At 40.5% G+C, this 13,927-nt stretch overlaps 1 pseudogene; it reads right to left on the reverse strand.

The window, feature by feature from the left end:
* Positions 1-7,232: 7,232 nt before the first annotated feature.
* On the reverse strand, positions 7,233-9,511 carry LOC120239861 (annotated as a pseudogene).
* Positions 9,512-13,927: the final 4,416 nt, after the last annotated feature.

Genomic DNA, 13,927 nt, shown 5'->3' on the forward strand with positions numbered 1-13,927 from the left:
TATAAATTGCCTTGAACACTGTTGGTGAAAATAACTGGTACAGCAACTATAGAAAACTGTATGGAGGTCCCTCAAGAAATTAAAAAGAGAAGTATATGATCCAGCAATCCCAGTTCCGTGTATATATCCTAAGGAGATGAAACCCTTATATGAAAGAGATACCTGTACTTCTGATGTTCACTGCAACATTATTCAAAATAGCCAAGGTATGGAAACAACCCTAAGTGTCAATAGAAAAATGAATCAAGAGAATGTAACCCCCCCCCCCCACACAATACTTTTCAGCCTTAAAAAAGAAATCCTCTCATTTGCAACAACATAGATGAACTTGGAGGGCATTATGCTAACTGAAAGAAACCAAACAGAGAAAGAAAAACACTACATTGTATCACTTTTCTATGGAATCCAAAAAAAAAAAAAAAAAAGAACTCAGTGAAACAGAAGAGACAGGGGAGACGGAGAGACCTTGGTCAAATGATAAAATCTTGCAGTCGTAGGATGAACAAGGTCTGAGGATCTAATGTGCAACATTGTTACTGCAATTGGCAGTAGTGTATTGTGTAAGCCGAATTTGCTAAAACTTAAATGTCCTCATCCCCCAGAAAAAAATGAAACCGTGAATATGCCAATTAACTCAATGGAAGGGAGATTGTTTCATAGCTTGTACATACATCAAATCATCAAGGTTTCACACTTTAAATATCTTACAATTTTATTTGTCAATTATACTTCAGTAAAGCTAAGGAGGGTGGGAGAAAGAGAAGGCTACGCAGTAAGGCACTCCAATTTGCTCATCTGCTGATGAATATAAAAAGAGTCTTAGGTCTCCAATGAAATCTTCAAATGTCTTAAAATAGTTCATCATTCCAATCCTGCTCTCTGAGACCGATCTGTAAATTACATTACACCAACCTGTAATGGACAAAATGTATCTAATGTAAAGTCATGCTTGTTTGGATAAATGGAAAAAGACTTTTTGAAATGAGAAATGCAATTTTGATTTAATTTGCTGAGGCACTAAATCAATAGATTGTGCAAGTTGAAAGAGCACTTAGGCCAAACTTATAAATTCAAGTCTCCTAGTATCGCCAAGCTCTCCTCTATATCTTCTCTCTGGGTCTTGAAAATTGCCTTTGCTTTGTTCCCTAGTCTCTATTTTGATGGAGATTCTTTTCCTCTGTGTTGTGTTTGGGCATTTAATAGCACAGAGGACAGAATCAGTCACCATCTCTGTCTATCTCTGTCTCTTACTTCCCGTGGAAAAGAACACTGAGCAAATAACAACAATGTGAGTTGAGCGTTATGAAAAACAAAGCAACGAAACAGTGGGAGGTATAGCAGAGTTTCCTCCTTCCTTCAGGGAACCTTGCTAAAAATGAGAGTATTTCTGGGAGAGCTGACTACGTGAGTTATTCATTCTTTAAATCACTAGATTCAACTGCATTTTCTTCTGAGAGTAGGGATCGGGAGAGAAGGAACACGCTGAGTATCTTGGGGTCAAGGACACCAGGAAGAGGAAGATATTATATATGCTCCCTTTTTCACTGGGGACTGTGGTCACCGGCCCAATGCCAACAGTGAAGGAATAGGTCAAATGCAAGCATAAGAAGCATGCCGAACGTAAGAAAATATGGTGCTGGGGGCTGTAGAGAACTGGATCAGGCATCCTACAGAGGGCAGTCGCTACCCAGCTGTTGCTCTAGGAGTAGGTGCCGTCAAGATATCCGGATCTTTCCGGGCACCTGGGTGGCTCAGTCACTTAAGTGTCCAATTCTTGGTTTCGGCTCAGGTCATGGCCTTACGGTTCTTGAGTTTGAGGCCCACATCAGGCTCTGTGCCAACAGGACGGAGCCTGCTTGGGATTCTCTCCCCCTCTCTGTCCCTCCCCCTCCCTCCCCCTCTTTCACTCTCAAAAATAAATAGGCATTTCAAAAGAAAAAGAAACAATAAAATTCTGTACTAAACAAAATAGATCGGTAGCTAAGATGTGGGCAGGGGTCACTATTTGGCAACTTTTCTTCTATATTATAGGTAAAGGATTTGTGAAATGACAAGTAAGAAAGGGAAATGAAAGGGAAGAAAAATGATGAGTCAGCAATGGTTTAAGATGCTTCCAAGGTTACAGAGGAAAATATTACCTGAACAATTGGATTGCTTGTTTGTTTGTTTGCTTGTTGAGCAAAGAGCACCCAGAAAGATTTGCTAAAGAGGTAATGAAATATTTCCACCCGGAGTAACTACTATTCTTATTTGTATATTTATCTAATTTGTGTATTTATAATGCCATTGTTTCTTATTATGGTGTAATTAAATGTGTAGACGTATCAGGAAAACAGGACCACAGTATTTTGGGTGTCATGGACTAAACCGCAAGAAAATAATTTTCTGTTCTTTAAGCCACCCAGTCTGTGTTATTTTGCTATGGCGGCTCTAGCAAATGAATACAACAGCAACACGTGATTCACTATGGTAATCAGATTGTCCGTCCACCGGAATCCGTAATAAGGGTGACCAACTTAGAAAACGTGGGGAAATTTGAGGAATGGGGCACATGTGGTGGCCACCTTTGTACCATGAAAGATTTAATGGAGAGTTCTATGGAAACCGCCCTCTCTGCGAAAGCTGGTCCCTTAATGGAAACAGCTGCTTCTGTGAGACCATAGCCAAGCACTTGGGGATGCCATTGAGCCTGGCACGGATTGGCAAGGCCATTCATCAGAAAGAGGAGCTGGCAATGGAACAGAAGAACCGGGACAAGGCAGGGCCCTCCAAGCTTCTCTCTGTCTGCCTATCGCTGTATCTCACGTTCACAGACTTCCTAGTATATTAGCTTCTGTTTCGCTTCTGCCTTCCAAATGGCCAACTCAAATACGGAACTCACACAGGGAGGAGGATTCTTGAAAACATAGCTTCCAGGTTTAATCGGGAAGAAGAGTGCCGTAGGCATAACACACCTGCCCCCATGTTACATATCGTTAACAAGATATTTATTTTTTGAAGTTACAAACATACTATATGCGCCCGTCTACAGCTTGTCTTTTCACTCAACATTATGAATCTGCAATCAACCATGTTTACGAGTCCTGCCAGATTGTGCTTATTTTTTTTTTAAATTATTCATATAGAGTATGCCATCATTGATCTGTTCTCCCGCTGATGTACATTTGGGCTGTTTCTTGTCTCTGGCTATTTCGAAGAGTAGTTAAACAAAGAATGCTGTCTGCGTCTTCTAGCACTCACGTGCAAGAATTTTTCTATGCTGTATGCATTCGAGTAGGATTCCTAAGTATGTGCATTTTTGAATTTTCAAGATAATGCTAAATTATTTTTCTTTTTGTTGATGTTTATTTTCTTTTGAGAGAAAGACAGAGCACAAGCTGGGGAGGGGCACAGAGAGATGGAGACACAGAATCTGAAGCAGGCTCCAGGCTCTGAGCTGTCAGCACAGAGCCTGACGCAGGGCTCGAACCCACAAACAGTGAGATCATGACCTGAGCCAAAGTCAGACGCTTAACCGACTGGGCCACCCAGGCGCTCCTCTCTCAGTACTGTTTCCTCATATACTGAATGGTCATTCTTTTTCTATTCACTTGCAATGGTGTCTCTGTCACATATCGGTATATCTATCTATCACACAATTATCATCTATTTTCTGCCTCCTTGCCTCCTTCCTTCCCTCACACTCTACCCCACTCCCTCCTTAACTTCTTTCCTTCCTTCCTCACTTCTTCCTTCCTTTCCTCCCTTCTTCCCTCTCTCCCCCCAACTTCCTTCCTTCCTGCCTGCCTGCCTGCCTTCTGTGATCCACTGGTCCACTGACGTAGCCCTGATCCAATGCCATATTGTCTCAATTTCTGTATCTTATATGAAATTTTGATACATGGCAGAAGTCTTGTTTTTTCTTCTTCAGCGGTATCTTCACTTTTAGCTTTGCCACATGAATTCCAAAATCATGTTCTCAAGTTCTAAGAAAAACCCTATCATTATTTTGATTGGAACTGCATTGAATCTATAGATGGATATTGGAAGGACTGACAGAGTAAAATTTACAGGGCGCCTGGGTGGCTCAGTCAGTTAAGCGTCTGACTTCAGCTCAGGTCATGATCTCAGTTTGTGAGTTCGAGCCCCGTGTCGGGCTCTGTGCTGACAGCCAGCTCAGAGCCTGGAGCCTGCTTCAGATTCTGTGTCTCCCTCCCTCTCTGTCCCTCCCCTGCTTGTGGTCTCTCTCTCTCAAAAGTAAATAACATTAAAAAATAATAAATAAATAATTATTTTTAAAAATAAAAATAAAAAGCAATATTATCTTTGCTATTTATTTGGGTCACTTTAGGTATTTTCAATAAAGTTTTATAATTTTCATCATAATGTTCCTAGATGTCTTTTAAGACTTCAACTACAGGTACCATATATTATTTTTTTTAAACACCTTTGTTGAAATATAATTCACATACTATACAGTTCACTCTTTTAAAGTGTACAATTTGAGTCACCTGGCTGGGTCAGTCAGTAAAGAAAGCGACCCTTGACCTCGGGGTTGTAAGTTTGAACCCCATGTTGGGTGCAGACGTCACTTAAAAATAAAATCTTAAAAAAAATAAGGTGTACAACCCAATGGTTTTTACTGTGGGGACAGAGTTGTGTCACCACTGCCACAATCAGTTTTAGAATATTTTTATTTACCCAACAAAAAATCCCATAGCCATTGGTCAACCCCACCTTAACACCTCTCATCTCTCTCTCCCAGGCTAAAGCAGTGACCCATATACTTTCTATGTCCTTGGATTTGCCTCCTCCAGACATATCATATGAGTGGAATTATACAATATGTAGTCTTTTGAGTCTGGCTTTTTTCACTAGCACAAATGCCTCTGTGAGTCTGTGCCTTCAGTTCTCTTGGGTATATTCCTAGAAGGGGACTTTCTCCATCATGTGGCAAATCTATGTGTCTGTTTTTTGAAGGGCCGCCATGCTCTTTTCCACAGTGACTGCACTATTTTACATTTCAACAAACTATTGCAAACTTTCTAATCTCTCGACATCCTTGCCAACATGCTCTTCTCATTTTTTAATAACAGCCATCTGTGATGGTTAACTTTATGCATCAACTTGTCTAACCCAAAGTAACCAGGTATTTGGTCAAACATTATGCTTTATGTCTCTTTAGAGGCATTTATTAGATATTAAAATTTAAACCAGTAGACATTAAATAAATCACCCATCAAAATATGGGTGGGCCTCATCTAATCAGTTGAAGATCTTAATAGAAACAGACTGATCTCCGTCCAGGATGAGGGAATTCTGCAGCAGAATACCTCTGGACCCCCAACTGCAACATAAACTCTTCCCTACATCTCCATCCCGCTGGCCCTCGAGTCTTGTGAACTTGCCAGTCTCCACAATCATGTGAACCAAGTCTTTTATTTTTATTTCTTTTGTTTTTGTTTTTGTTTTTTTTAATTTTTTACTGTTTTATCTATTTCTGAGAGAGAGACAGCGTGAGCAGGGGAGGGTCACTGAGAGAGAGGGAAACACAGAATCTGAAACAGGCTCCAGGCTCTGAGCTGGCTGTCAGCACAGAGCCTGACGCGGGGCTCGAACCCACAAACTGTGAGATCATGACCTGAGCTGAAGTCCGACGCTTAACCGACTGAGCCACCCAGGAGCCCCTCTTTTATTTTAAAAAAATGTTTGTTTATTTTTGAGAGAGAGAGAGAGAATAAGCAAGGGAGGGGCAGAGAGGGGGGGTGGTGACAGAGGATCCCAACCAGGTTCGTGCTGACAGCACCAAGCCAGATGTGGGGCTCAAAGTCCCAAACAATGAGATCATGACCTGAGCTGAAGTCAGATACTTAACCCACTGGGCCACCCAGGTGCCCCATGAGCCAATTCCTTTAAATCAGTCACTCAGTCACTCCTATACATCCTCTTGGTCCTGTTTCCTTAGAGAACTCTGACCAATACATCGTCCTAATTAGTAGTCAATGGTTTTCATTTACACTCAATATGGAAAATATTTCCATCACTCCAAAAATTTCATCTTAAATCTTTTCAGCCAATTCCCCCAACAACCCTGGCCCCAGACAGCCACTGATATGCTTTTTGTCATTGTAGACTCATTTGGCTTCTTCTAAAATTTCATAGAAAGTGAATCATACAATATATATGTTTTATGTAGCTACTTTTGCACAGCATAACATTTCTGAGGTCCGTCCCTTTAGTTAAGTGTGTCAGCTGTTCATCTCTTTTTTATTGCTTTGTACTAGTCCATTGGAAAGATACATCTTAATTTGTTCATACATTCACAATTTGGTGAGAAACATTTGGATTTTTTTCTCTACAATTGTTGGCAATTATGAATAAAGCTGCTATGAAATTATATCGCAATAAAGTTGATTTAAAAAATATAATTTCAGGGGTGCCTGGGTGGCTCAGTCGGTTAAGCATCTGATTTTGGCTCAGGTCATGATCTCATGGTTTGTGAGTTCGAGCCCCACATCAGGCTCTGCGTTGACAGTGTGGAGACTGCTTGAGATTCTCTCTCTCCCTCTCTCTGTGTGCCCCTTCCCCCTCTCTATCTCAAAATAAGAAATTATATCTATATATCTATATCTATATATTTAGATAGATAGATAGATAGATAGATATACCAGGAACAAAATAATAGACTAGAAAGCTCGAACTCCTCATCCTCTCATAAAAACTTCAAAACACGGACTGATGATGACTGAACACATGTTTTGTAAGAAGATATACATTCTTTAAACTTAGATATATACCTAGGATTGAAACTGTGGGTGGGATTTATCGAAAATGTAGGTTTTACTTTATAAGATGTAGCTAAAATGGTATCCAAACTGGTAGAAATTTTTTTTTGATTGAATGTGTTTTTGTAGGCAACCAATTAGCAGATCAGTGAACCATTTCACTTCCTTTACCTAAAAGCAATATTCAAGAAAGAGGAACCTCAAATGTATCCTCCTATACTGAGCAACAGAGCTAAGTACAAATGAAGTCAATGGCCTACCTTATTTGCATGCTCCACCAAACATCAATAAAACAAGCCCTTTGCCTGCCCCATGCCCCGGGCCAGCGGGCAAACAAGCATAAATGAGTGTGCACTGAGCGATGATACCGTGAGGTGAGACTTTGGTTCATGGAGTCAGCCGTCATTGAGGTTACACTGAAAACCCGCAACCTTGACACCCAAAGTCAGCGGTGGTAAGCTCGCGCCGTCAGCTGTAGTCCATCCACAACACGAGGTGAATACCGTGATCAAGCACGCTGATGGCAAAGACCAAGCCCGTATCATTGCGCCCAGTCTATTGAGCCAGATGCTTTTCCTGCCAGGAAGCTTGAGCCCCTCTTTGATTTCCTGTCCTCTGACAGAGGCCAACGGCCAATCAGGCTTTCTGTCTGCATGTCCGTGATATACAGATGGTGGTTGTCAGACAGCCGGTCAAAGATATCTCCAAAGCCAAGTGAGGTCAAGTTTGCTATCTCAGGGGTCTTGATGACCCTGAGAATATCGTAAGTGGCAAAGTCCCACTGGTAGAGACCCAGTTCCAAACTACAATGCATTTGCCATCAGACTGAAGTCTTGGCTGTAGGTGATACTTCTAACCTCGGAGACAGACTACGTCTTTAACTACTGGTAGTTGATTTCTCTCCCCATTGGTCAAATCTTGATCTCCTATCTGTTCACCCTTAAGAGCATGTTGTCTCCATGGCTATGCAAGAGAGACTTGACATCATACTCTTGCAAAATCACCTCGGTGACCAATTCCGTGTGCCGGCGAGTGTGTTCGGGCAGTCCCAGCAAATAAAGCCCATAATTTCACAGCGAAGTCTTCAGAGCCCTTCACCAAGATATCAGGTTCATCATTGTAGTCAACGCTAAACACCACCCCTCGAGTGCCCCCCGGAAGTGCTGGCTCCTGGCTTGGAAACTCCCCCAGCAAGTCACAGTGTTGTCAAAGGAGCCTGTCATGAGCCCATCAGACTTCACTGCTGCACAAGTGTGGATCTGGATGCCATAAACACACTGCCCTGCGCCCACATCCCACAGGTTCTCAGACAAATCATTTGACCTTGTGCAGAGAAGTGTGATGAGGTCTCAAAGGCTTCAAGGTCCTCTGCTTGCTTCATTGTCAAAATAGCCTCCAAACAAGCCTTCTTTCAGTACAAAATGTCCTTAACAGAACCATCTATCTGCCAGCCACTTTAAAAAACATAGTGATTTTCTTCTAAATCAATACATAATCTTCTCCATTAACAAAAGTCACACTCATAAATCTCTTTGAGTTTAGCCCTGCTCCATTTGGACATCCTATTTGACTTCTTTTTTTTGGTATTGTCATTTTTAAAATTCTTTTTAATGTTTGTTTATTTTTGACAGAGTGTGAGCAGGGGAGGTGCAGAGAGAGAGACACACACAGAATCCGAAGCAGGCTCCAGGCTCTGAGCTGTCAGCACAGAGTCTGACGTGGGGCTCGAACTCATGAACTGTGAGATCATAACATGAGCCAAAATCAGATGCTTAACCAACTGAGCCTTCCAGATGCCCTTTCCTACTTGACTTCTGAGGAATAATGAATGCTCCTTATTTATTTTTAATGTTTTTATTTATTTATTTTGGGAGAAAGCAAGCAAGAGAGCACAAGCGGGGATAGGGCAGAGAGACAGAGGGTGACACAGAATCCCAAGCAGCCTCTGCACTGTCAGCACAGAGCCAGACATGAAGCTCAAACCCAAAAACCTCGAGATCATGTCCCTAAACCAAGAGTCGGATGCTTAACCAAAGGAGCCACCCAAGTGCCCCATGAATGCTCCTTAGAAATTGCAAACTCCATTGTTACATTGCAAAGACATATAGACAAGTTCCTAAAGATACTTATTTATTTACTTATTTATTTTTATTTTTTAATCTATTTTTTTGAGAGAGACAGAGATAGCGTGAGTGGGGAAGAGGCAGAGAGAGAGGGAGGGCGAAAGAGAATCCCAAACAGTCTCCACACTGTCAGTGCAGACCCTCATGTGGGGCTTGAACTCACAAACCATGAGATCGTAGCCTGAGCTGAAACCAAGAGTGGGGCACTTAACCGACTGTGTCACCCAGGCACCCCCCGCTGAAAGATCTTTAAAGGAAGCTTTTGTTCAATTAAATGATTCTTGGAGGATTTTTCTCTGGTCTTACAAAGGATCTTACAATCTTACTATGCATTTGCTCTTTTCTCTGAAATCCTTCTTTAATCCTAGAATCTTGGAATGCCTACAATAAGTCTTTGAACCTTTCTTTGTATATACCAGTTCTTCCTTTGAATAATCTCTCTAGCATTTTCCTATACACAACAAGAAGACACAAGGAACTTTTGTTCCTTTGTTCCTCTGCTTCAAATCTCTTTAGTTACGTTATCCAATTTATTACATATATTTTTCTATTTTCCAGATACCTGCAGGTGACGTTGTGTCTAAACTTTCCACCATTATAGAACAAGGTTTTCCTTTCCTCCATGTTCCAATAACAAGTTCCTTAGTTTGCCTTAAGCCTTAAATGACCCATTTCCTGATGGCTTTCATGCTTCCACTAATAATCTGAAGGCTCTTCCAACTTTGGCATAACATCTGGTACTTGAAACACTCCCACGTCAGGTTCCCTTTAAGGGCAGCATCTCATGTTCATGTAACAGGTATCTTTCAGTTAGTATGGCTGTGTGACAAATTAGCCCAGCACTTACGATGGAAAGCATTCATTGATTGTGACTCATGGAATTCATGGGTCAGGAACTCGAACATGAGAAATGTAGTTACGCTTTTTTCTCCACTCCGTGGTGTCCGGGGCCTCAGTTGGAAAATAATACCGTTGTAGGTGGAATTTTTAAAACTCTGATCCAAAAAAAACTTAGCCCTTCCTACTGCCCTGGTAGTATTTCTTCATTATGGAGCCAGGAGGGGTGGTTATGTTGAGAACACAGCCAGGTTAAAACACCATAGACTTCCACTGTTCTTACTACGAATCGGTAGATTTTCTTGAATGAACACTTCTTAAGGTGTTTCATGCCTTTGGCAAGTTTCCAGAGTCTTTAAATTGTAGTTGTTGTTTTTTTTTATTTTTATTTTTTTCAAGTTTATTTATTTATTTTGAGAGAGAACATGAGCAGGGACGAGGCAGAGAGAGGAGAAAGACAGAATCCCAAGCAGGTTCCATGCTGTCAGTGTGGAGCCAAATGCGGGGGTTGAACTCATGAACCGTGAGATCATGACCTGACCCGAAATCAGGAGCTGGACACTTAACCGACCGAGCCACTCAGGAGCCCCTGTAGTTGTTTTTTAAAAATAATTTTGTCCATTTTTATTACTGTCTTTTCAGGACAGGATTTACCAATAGCACCATTCAACCATAATGAAAGTCCCCTCCCCTTCTGCTTTCTTCACCTTCATTATTTTTTAATGTTTATTTTTGAGAGAGACAGAGTACGAGTGGGAGAGGGGCAGAGAGAGAGATACACAGAATCAGAAGCAGGCTCCAGGCTCTGAGCTGTCAGCACAGAGCTGGACCCAGGGCTCAAACCCACAAACCATGATATCATGACCTGAGCTGAAGTTGGTCGCTCAACCAACTGAGCCACCCAGGTGCCCCATTCACCTTCATTTTTGAAAGAAATTTTTACTGAGTAAAGAATTTGTGATTCACTGTGTTCCAGCTCATATTATGTTCACCAAGAAATCGACCATTGTCTTTATCTTTGTTCTGTTGTGTATAACAAGCATATTCTTTCCTTTCCTCTAAATGCTTTTAAAATTTTCTCTTTATGGGGGACCTGGGTGGCTCAGCCACTTGAACATCTGAGCGTTGATTTCAGCTCAGGTCACGATCTCATCATTTGTGGGGTGGTGGGTTGAAGCCCCATGCCTGCTTGGTATCCTCTCTCTCTCTGTCTCTCCCCCACTCTCCACCATTAAAAATAAATAAATAAACTCCAAAAATAAATTTTAAAAAGTAAAAATAAAAAAATAAATTAAAAAATATTTTCTCTTTATTGATGATTTTATGTAATTTGATTACAGCATAACTTGGCGTCATTTCTTCATGTGTCTTGTCCTTAGAGCTCCTTCAACTTCCTGAAACTGTAAGTTGATCATTTACATCAAAATTTTAGACATTGAGGGGCGCCTGGGTGGCTCAGTCGGTTAAGCGTCCGACTTCGGCTCAGGTCATGATCTCATGGTTCATGGGTTCGAGCCCCACATTGGGCTCTGTGCTGACAGTCAGCTCAGAGCCTGGAGCCTGCTTCAGATTTTGTGTCTCCCTCTCTCTCTGACCCTCCTTTGCTCATGCTGTGTCTCTCTCTCTCTCAGAAATAAATAAAATATTTTTAAAAAAATTTTAGACATTGATTCAAATATTCTTTCTATTCCCCTCTCCTTCAGGGACTCCAATTCCCCATATATGGGCAGCTTGGATATTTTTTTTTTACAGTGCACATATGCCTTATTCATTTTCCCTCTCTGTTTCATTTCAGATAGTTTCTATTATAACATCCACTCATCATTTATTCTGTACTGTCTGCTCTGCTGTTAATAACATTCAGTATATGTTTTATCTTAGACATTGGGATTTTATCTCTAGGAATTCTACTAGAGTCTATTTATATATTCCATGTCTCTATGTAATATATTCAATTTTTTTCCAGCTTCTGGAAAATATGGAAACTATAATAACTATTTTAATGTCTTTGTCTACTTAATTTATCATGTCAATTTGTGGGTTATTTATGGTTGATAGGTGTTTCTCATTGTTATGTTACTGTGTTCCTTATTCATTGCATGCCTGTTAATTTTGGTTAGATAACAGACATTGTGAATTTCATCTTGTTTGGTGATGGATATGTTGGCATTTCTAAAAATATTCTTGAGCTCCGTTCTGGGACATATTTAAGTTACATGGAAAAAAGTTTGATCCCTTTGGGTACTGTTTGTATTGTTAGGTGACACCAAAGCCGTGTTTAATCTAGCGTTATTTTTTTCCTGCTCTTGATGTATACACAAAACCAAAACCAAACAAACAAAAAACTTTTGAGAACTCTACACTATGCTCTGAATTACGAGGTTGAGATTGTTCACTCTGGAGAATGGGAATGGGCTTTCTGCCTAGCCTTCTACAGGCCCTGAGGACTGTTTTCTGTCATTCTTTTTGTAATTTTTCCTCACTGCTTGTCGCTATGAATTCTGGTTGCCTTGGTTTCCCCAGACCCCCAGAGCCCCCCCGTCCCATTCTCTGTGGCCTGGGGATTTGTTCTAGGCACTACTTGGGCAATATTAAGGAACAGATTATTTCTATTCTGATTGTTGGAGACCAACGTCTATCATTCCCCAGTATCCAGTATTTGGAAGAACAATTTTAATATATGTGCATGGTTTATTTGTTGTTTCAGGTGGTGAGTTAATGATAAAAGCAACTCTTATATTCACCCACATATTCTTCATCACTCTAGATTCTTTTATATAATTTTAAATTGTGTCTGATATAATTTTTTCCTTTAATCTGAAGAACTTTAGCTGGTTTTTGTGATGTATGAACACAGAAACTGAATTATTGCAGCTTTTGTTTGACCAACTTTTGTGTTCATTGTGGCTTCTTCTTCTTTTTTTTAAGTTTCTTTATTTTGAGAGAGAGAACATGAGCAGGGGAGAGGCAGAGAGAGAGGGAGAGAATCAATCTCAAGCAGCATGGAGCCTGACATGGGGCTCAATCCCATGAACCATGAGATCATGACCTGAGCAGAAATCAAGAGTTGGGACGCTTTGATTCCAAAACCAGAGACCCCACTAAAAAGGAGAACTACAGACTAATTTCCCTGATGTACATGGATACAAAATTCTCAACAAGATACTAACAATACATGAAAAGAATTATTCACCACAATCAAGTGGGATTTATTCCTTGGATGCAGGGCTGGTTCAATATCTGGAAATCAATCATTGCGACACCTCACATTAATAATAAAAGAAAGAATAAGAACTACATGATCCTCTCAATTGATGCAGAGAAAGCATTTGACAAAATACAGCATCCTTTCTTGATAAAAACCCTCAAAAAAGTAGGGATAGAAGGATCATACCTCAAGATCATAAAAGCCATATATGAAAGGCCCACCACTAATATCATCCTCAATGGGGAAATACTGGGGGTCCCCCTTAGGTTAGGAATACGACAGAGTTGTCCACTCTTGCCACTGTTATTCAACATAGTACTGGAAGTCCTAGCCTCACCAATCAGAAATAAAGAAATAAAGGCATGCAAATCATTAAGGAGGAAGTCAAACTTCCCAGATGACATGATACTCTATATGGATAACCCCAAAGATTCCACCAAAAAACTACTAGAACTGATCCATGAATTCAGCAAAGTCGCAAGATATAAATCAATGCACAGAAATTGGTTGCATTTCTATACACCAGTAATGAAGCAGCAGAAAAAGACATAAAGAAATCAATACTTTTTTACAATTGCACCAAAACCATGAAATACCTAGGAATAAACCTAACCAAAGAGGTGAAAAATCTATACACTGAAAACTATAAAAAGCTCATGAAAGAAATTGAAGAAGACACAAAGAAATGGAAAAATATTCTGTGTTCATAGATTGGAAGAACAAATATTGTTAAAATGTCGGTACTACCCAAAGCAGTCTACATATTCAATGCAATCCATATCAACATAACACCAGCAGTCTTCACAGCAACAACAAACAATCCTAAAATGTGTATGGAACCAGAAAAGACCCCAAATAGCCAAAGTAATGTTGAGAAAGAAAACCTAAACTGGAGGCATCACAATTCTGGAGTTTAAGCTGTATTACAAAGCTGGAATCATCCAGACAGTATGGTACTGGCACAAAAACAGACACTCAGATCAATGGAACAGAAT

The sequence above is a fragment of the Hyaena hyaena genome, unplaced genomic scaffold (assembly GCF_003009895.1).
Source record: "Hyaena hyaena isolate Hyena2069 unplaced genomic scaffold, ASM300989v1 scaffold_243, whole genome shotgun sequence".
Classification (NCBI taxonomy): Eukaryota; Metazoa; Chordata; class Mammalia; order Carnivora; family Hyaenidae; genus Hyaena; species Hyaena hyaena.